Here is a 7,446-nt window from a genome sequence, read left to right as displayed (position 1 = left end):
ACATCGCACCCGCCTGCGAGGCGCAGGGCACGTGCCCAGGCCTAGCGGTTACATGCCGTCAAAAATCAGTTTCATAGCTTCCCTTTCCCATCCCTGCTTTGGTCGTTTCCCAGCCCCCGCGCGCGCGCACTGCGGTCCTGGGGGGCGGGGGGGGGACATGCCGTGGCTGTTGCCCCCGCAACGTAACTGGGAGGCCAGTATTTGTAAATCTGTGCTTCGACTTCTAATCCCAAAGCCGGCAGGTATGGGTCTCGCGAGAAATCCCGGGAGTTGGAAAAAGGGAGTCAGGGTGGCGGGCGAAAAGGTGCCGGCGGGTACCACCTCCTAACAGCGGCGCTACCGCATTCAGAGGCTCGAGGAGACCCAAGGGTGGGCAGTGGGGGGCTAGGAAGTAGCGTGTGCTTGGACTTTTCTTTTTCTTCTTCTCTGAGGGGAGAGGGTAGAGCAGCTGAGAGAGCGAGAGCCCTTCGGAACACACAGGAGGTGTCGCGCGTGCTTCCTCTAAGAGGTTTTCTCTTTGGAAGGGGGAGAAGCCTTTCTCCTCGACGCGCATCCCTCTCTCCCGCGGCGCCGAGAGGGGCGGGAGGCGTGCGCGCACTCTCGTTGGCTGGCCACTCGGCACCTCGCTGCGATAGGGGCGGTTCCGAGTTGGGGCTGCTCCGTTGGCTTTCTCCGCCCCTCCCCCTCTTCTGTTCTCCCCTCCCTTCCCCGCCCCCCTCCGCCCCTCTCTCCTACCCGTCCGAATTCCCTGGCTGGAGTACGCGTGCGTCTGCTCAGCTCCGGGCCGAGCGCGAGCTTGGGCTCGTACCCCGCTCCCCTCTCTCCGCCCGCTCTTTACCTACCGGCCGTAGCTGGCCCGGTGGGCTCGCGGGGAGACGCTCGCGCGCGCAAGCGCACACGACGCGGAGCGGAGCTCGAGACATCGAGGAGAGGAGTAAGAAGCATCGGAGGAGGCGATCGAGGAGGAGACGGTGTGTGTGTATGTGTCTGTTCTACGGTGTGGCTCGTCGTGGGGCGAGAGGAGGCTCGAGAGAGGGCGAGGGAGAAGCGAAAAGAGTCAGAGAGTCTTCCTTTGCGAGAGCCTCTAATCTGGTGAGGGTCCCGGGCCGGCCGGGGCGCTAGGAGAGAGGGAGGAGGCCGGGGGGCGTGTCTGGGATCGGGCTGAGAGATGAATGGGCCAGGGATGAATGGAGGGAGGCAGCGGCGGCCAAGAGTCTGTTAGGAGTAAGCGCCCTAGCAGGGGGCGGCTTGACCGAGGCAGGGTGAGTGCCTTCACCAGTCGGTACCGGACGAGGCCGGGCTCGGGTCTAAGGGGCTGTCGAAACTTGAATAGGCGGAGAGGAAAATGAAAAGGGGGAAAGTGGGGAAGGGCAGGTTTGAGGCTGAGGTGCGTTTTTGTTTTGTTTTCTTTTTTGTTTTTGATTTTTTTTTTTTTTTGGTTGTTGAGGGGTGACAACTTTGGGAGCTGATGGAAGACCAGGGGACGGGGAAGGTGAGGAGGATACAGGAGGGGAACAGAAGACGGTTGACAAAGGACTGAGTGATCACTTAAGTGAGATTGAAGCTACTGAAAAGGAAGATCGCTTCGGGTGTGGGAAGTTCAGTTGTATTGATGGGAATAGGATGAAGGAAAGAGTAGATTTAATTCAGAGGTTCAGCTGATGTGTGAGGGACTGGATGGGGTGAGGAATATTGCTGGCTTGTTGTGTAAATGTGTTAGGCTCAAGGAGATTCTGAGGTGTTATTTGGGAAGGGGTGGTGTGTGTTGTGTGACTGACAGGTTGGGGATGGGGAGGAGATGGTATGATAGGTGAGGATGAAAGTGGTGAGGTGGCTTCACTGGACTGAAAGAGGTTTTGTTTGACTAGTTAAAAGTGGTGAAACATTTATATAATGGGGTGTGGGTGGAAATCCTGCACGTGAGTATCTCCGTATCTTGGGAGTTGAGAGACTGTTAAAATGAGACTGAACCCTCAAAACAGATGCGAATAGTATGGCTATTTTTTCTTAAGAGTTACTGTTGATTGAGACAATTATATGAATAAAACAGCCTTTGAGTTGTGAAAATCTTCTGCATAGTAGTGATTGTATCCAATTTTTGGAGATATCGTTATCTGTTTTTCATCTATAGTAAGTAACATTTTTAATGAAAGGCCTGATTAACAGATAACAAAGTGTTAAGTCAGCCTGGGATGGTTTAAAAATTGTTTAAACGAGGCAGAAGAATCTCTTGAACCCGGGAGGCAGAGGTTGCAGCTAGCCAAGATTGTGCCACTGCACTCTAGCCTGGGAGACAGAGCGAGACTCTGTCTTAAAAAATCCACTAAAGCTGACTTTGAACTAAAATAATCGTACATGATTTTTTTGGTCATTCCGAATTTATCTTTGAAAATTGGCACTCGCTTTTTGGTGTGAGTTTAAATTACAACAGATTACGTGAACATTTTGTTCTCTGAATACTTATGATAAGGATATCTTGTCCTGGTCTCATTCTGTTCTGGGTCAAGATTAACGGTTATGGATTTTAATGTTTTGTGATTATTTTTTTACAAATTTTACTGATATATATTTAGTTTTCTTGGAAATGTTGCAAACTTGAGAACATTCCCATGCTGTTTTTCTTTTATTCTGCTTTGATATTGGAAAGAGTGTAATCCTTGTTTAGGCTACCCGCAGTTTGGATACAAAAGGTCATATTCTGTTCATAGTCTCTCAGATTGAGATGGATACTTAATGTATTAAATAGTACAGTAGAAGTATAAAGGCACTATAAGAGCCTGGAAATGTTGCACTAACTCAACCAGGCAAGGCGGCCTCCCAGTTTTGAACTAGATGTTTCTAGAGTGAAAGACATTCACATTTTGGGTCTTGAAAGTGTAAGCATGGTATATTTGGAGAATGGAATGAGATAAGGCTGGAATCTTAGGTTGAGGCTGGGGTGAATTAGGAACTCTTGATTGTTTAAGAAGGGGAATAACATAAACAGATATATGGTGTTTCTCTCTCTGCCTTTGCTTCTGATGTCCCCCTCTACCTGGAATGCTCTCTCTCCCCCTCCCCTTGAATTTGAACTCATTCTTTTAAAACTTAACATCTGTCACCAGCTATTCCTGAAAGCCCTTCCTGGTTTCCCTTTCTTCCTTTTCCCAGCATCCTCCACCAAGCTAGGTTAGGTCCCCCTCTTTAGAGTTCTATCATACCTTGTACATAATTTTATTACAGTACTTTGGTTGGGAGGTAGGTAGGAAAGGTATTTTTCTCCTTCTATCTGAAAGAGAAATGAAGCCCAGAAAAACAAGACATGCCCTAGTAAGTGGTGGACCCCGAAGTTCTGACTTCTAGACCATTGTTGATCTTCATATCACAAGTTTACATTTGCTTAAATAATTATAGTTTTAGGAGTTAGATTTCTGTAGTGTTGACTTAACTTTCTTCCATAGAGTTTTGTTTTTACTATATTGTTCATTGCTGAGCCAGTAAATGATAAAGCCAGTGGCTGCAAAGAACCAGAGTAGACAGAAGTAAAGAAAATAATGGTTATTATTATTATTTTTTAGAGGGAGTCTCGCTCTGTCACCCAGGCTGGAGTGCAGCGGCATGATCTTGGCTTACTGCAACCTCTGCCTCCCAGGTTCGAGCAATTCTCCTGCCTCAGCCTCCCTAGTAGCTGGGATTATAGGCACGTGGCACCATGCCTGGCTTATTTTTGTATTTTTAATAGAGATGGAGTTGCCCCATGTTGGCCAGGCTGGTCTCAAACTCCTGACCTCAAGTGATCCACCCGCCTCGGCCTCCCAAAGTGCTGGGATTACGGGCATGGATCACCACGCCCGGCCCGCTATCAGATTTCTAGTCAGATAATTGAAATAAAAATAATTAACGGAGGGCTTAATTTTTTTTATTTTTAAATAATACTTATATATACTAATATTTAACTGATTTTTTAAAAAATAATTATTTTATTATTTTTTAAGTTCTGGGGTACATGTGCAGGATGTGCAGGTTTGTTACATAGATAAACGCGTGCCATAGTGGTTTGCTGCACCTATCAACCCATCACCCAGCTATTAAGCCCAGCATGAGTTGGCTCTTTTCCCTAATACTCTCCCCTCCTTCCGCCTCCCCCACAGGCCACAGTTAACTGTTGTTCCTGGAGGGCTTAAATTTTTGTGCATGTTTTCGTGGGGAAGGAATTGTGTATAAGAAAAAAAAACCCTCCTTTCTCAGTCTCTCAATATAAGTAGACCAGCTCTATTTACAGATATACTCGATTTTGTCTCTTGGCCAAAAGCCAGAATTCTTTCAAACGAGTGGGTCTTTTCCATCTTTGTTTGAGATCATAACATTTATGATGCCGTTAGGAGACATTTGATGACTGAAAGACATCTATAAGACATTCATTCAGAAATTTTAAAGCTTCAAAAGTAGAATTGATACAATTTTTAATTGTTTTGATAGAGCTTGTTATGAGATTTGGTTTGGCAAATGTTGAGATTGACTCACTACAGAAATGAGCTTTGATGCCCTTTCAGGGATATATTTTTCTCATGAACCTTTTTTTTTTTTTTTTTGAGACAGAGTTTTGCTCTGTCACCCAGGCTGGAGTGCAGTGGTGTGGTCTCGGCTCACTGCAACCTCTGCCTCCCAGGTTCAAGCTATTCTCCTGCCTCACTCAGCCTCCCGAGGAACTGGGATTATAGGTGCATGCCACCACGCCCGGCTAATTTTTGTATTTTTAGTATAGATGGGGTTTCACCATATTGGCCAGACTGGTCTCGAACTCTTGACCTTGTGATCCACCTTCCTCAGCCTCCCAAAGTGCTGGGATTACAGGCGTGAGCCACTGTGCCTGGCTGAAAGAAATGAAGTACATTGTTTTCTGTGTTTTAGCATGGTAACTTTTTTTTTTTTGAGAGGGAGTCTCCCTCTGTCACCCAGGCTGGAGTGCAGTGGCGCGATCTTGGCTCACTGTAACCTCTGCCTCCTGTGTTCAAGTGATTCTCCTGCCTCAGCCTCCCGAATAGCTGGGATTACAGGCATGCACCACCACGCCTGGCTAATTTTTGTATTTTTAGTAGAGACAGGGTTTCTCTATTTTGGTCGGGCTGGTCTCCAACTGCTGACCTCAGGTGATCCGCCTGTCTTGACTTCCCAAAGAGCTGTGATTACAGGTGTGAGCCACTGCGCCTGGCCCCATTTTAACCATTTTAAAGTGTACAGTTGTACAGTGGCATTAGGTAACTTCACGATGTTGTCAGCTAACACCACCTCAAAAGGAAATTCTGTACCCAGTAAGCAGTCACTCCCCATTCTCCCTTCCTCCAAGTCCCAGGTGACCATTAATGTTTGCCTATTCTGGATATTTCACATAAATGGAATCATATAATATATGACCTTTTGTGTCTGGCTTTCACTCAGCATGTTTTTGAGATTCATCTGTGTTGTGGCTTGTAGCATTACTTTATTCCCTTTTATGGCTGAGTATTATTCCTTTGTATGGATATGCCGTATTTTGTTTATCCATTTATCAGTTCATAGATATTTGGGATGTTTCAACCTTTTGGCTTTTGTGAATAGTGCTGCTATGAATATTTGTATACAAGTTTTTGTTTGAATACCTGTTTTCATTTATTTTGGGTATACCTAGGAGCGCAACTGCTAGGTCATATATAATCCTATGTTATGTTTTGTTTTGAGACAAGGCTCTGTTGCCCAGGCTGGAATACAGTGGCATGATCATGGCTTAGTGCAGTTTCAACCACCCAGGCTGAGGCAATTCTCCCACCTCAGCCTCCTGAGTAGCTGGGACTATAGGTGTGTGCCACCACGCCCCACACCAGGCTAATTTTTTACATTTGGTAGAGACAAGGTCTCCCTATGTTGCCCAGACTGGTCATAAACTCCTGAGCTCAAGTGATCCTCCTGCCTTAGCCTCTCAAAGTACGGGGGTTACAGGCATGAACCACTATGCCCGGCCCTATGTTTAACTTGTTGAGAAACCACCAAATTGTTTTCCATAGCAGTTGCACCAATTTTCATTGCCATCAGCCATGTATGAGGGTTCCATTTCTCCACATCCTCACCAACACTTGTTGCTTTCTGTTTTTTACTTGTTTTTTAAAAAATTATTTTTATTTATTTTTCTTTCTAAATAGCCATCATAATGGGTATGAACTGGTATCTCATTGTGGTTTTGAATTGTATTTCCCTAAGGATGTTGGGCATCTTCTCATGGCGTGTTGACTATTTGTATTTCTTCTTTGGAGAGATGTCTATTTAAGTTCTTTGCCCATTAAAAAATTTGGTTGTTTGTCTTTTTATTGTTGAGTTGTAAGAGTTTTTTTAAAAAATATACAGTCTAGATACTAGCCCCTAATCAGACATGTGATTTGCAAACAGTTTCTTCCATTCCGTGAGTTGTCTTTCTGCTTTATTTTATTGTTTTGTTTTGTTTTGTTTTTGAGATGCAGTCTCACTCTGTCACCCAGGCTGGGGTGCAGTGGTGAGATCTCGGCTCACTGCAACATCCATCTCCCGGGTTCAAGCAGTTCTTGTGCCTCAGCCTCCCGAGTTGCTGGGACTACAGGTGCGTGCCACCACGCCCAGCTAGTTTTTGTATTTTTGGTAGAGGTGGGGTTTTGCCATGTTAGCCAGGCTGGTCTGGAACTCCTGACCTCAGATTATCCACCCGCCTTGGCCTCCTAAAGGTCTAGAATTACAGACGTGAGCCACTGCACCCAGTCAGTATTTTATTTTATTTTAAAAATAGAGATGAGGTCTTGCTATGTTGCCCAAGCAGGTCTCAAACTCCTGACCTTAAGTGATCCTCCCACCTCAGCCTCCCAAAGTGTTGGGATTACGGGTATGAGCCACCGCACCCGGCCTTTTTTAACTGATTCTTTTGTACAGATTGTTAATGGGCAACTCTTCTTTAAAGGATTAAAGTAATATAGCATTAGATTAAAACACCTTTTAACCCAACTTCCTGCCCTCCCATAGATAACCATTTGTTAAGAGTTGGTTCCATGGTTGCCAAAAATAAGGATGAAAGAAAAAAAAAGAGTTGGTTGTGGAATAGTTATAGTCCTTTTTTCTCTGTATTTACATGCATATGTTTGTACATATACAAATAACAAGTATGTGATATATATTTTATGACTTTTCTCCCGAAGATTGTTACTTACGGCTCTTTTCATATCAGTATTTATATGTTCACTTCATTCTTTTTGATTGATACATAGTATTTCTTCCTGTGTGCTTCTCTAGCTTTGACTACTAGGATCAATTTAGAGTATGTCTTTCTAGTCTTTTTTATATGCATTCACCCATATGTGAGTACATTTAGAAATACATAGTTTCATGTTTTTTTTAACACAAATAGTATGTAGATGTAATATACATGTTGTACTACAACTTACTTTTCTCACCTTATAGTATATATATGTA

General features: G+C 44.7%; 1 protein-coding gene across 1 annotated transcript in view; it reads left to right on the top strand.

Annotated features, from left to right (window-relative positions):
• The first annotated feature begins 674 nt into the window (after positions 1–674).
• The window catches only part of WNK3 (WNK lysine deficient protein kinase 3), a 150,942-nt gene continuing 144,170 nt past the window's right edge, over positions 675–7,446 (top strand). Inside the window, exon 1 of the mRNA XM_032756198.2 lies at positions 675–1,092. The gene's annotated coding sequence lies outside the window, so the exon portion shown is untranslated. The remainder of the gene's footprint in view (positions 1,093–7,446) is intronic.

This window comes from Hylobates moloch, unplaced genomic scaffold (genome assembly GCF_009828535.3).
Source record: "Hylobates moloch isolate HMO894 unplaced genomic scaffold, HMol_V3 SCAFFOLD_7, whole genome shotgun sequence".
In the NCBI taxonomy this organism is placed as follows: Eukaryota; Metazoa; Chordata; class Mammalia; order Primates; family Hylobatidae; genus Hylobates; species Hylobates moloch.
Note: the sequence above shows the minus strand (reverse complement) of the source record. Positions and strands in the feature narration are given on the sequence as shown.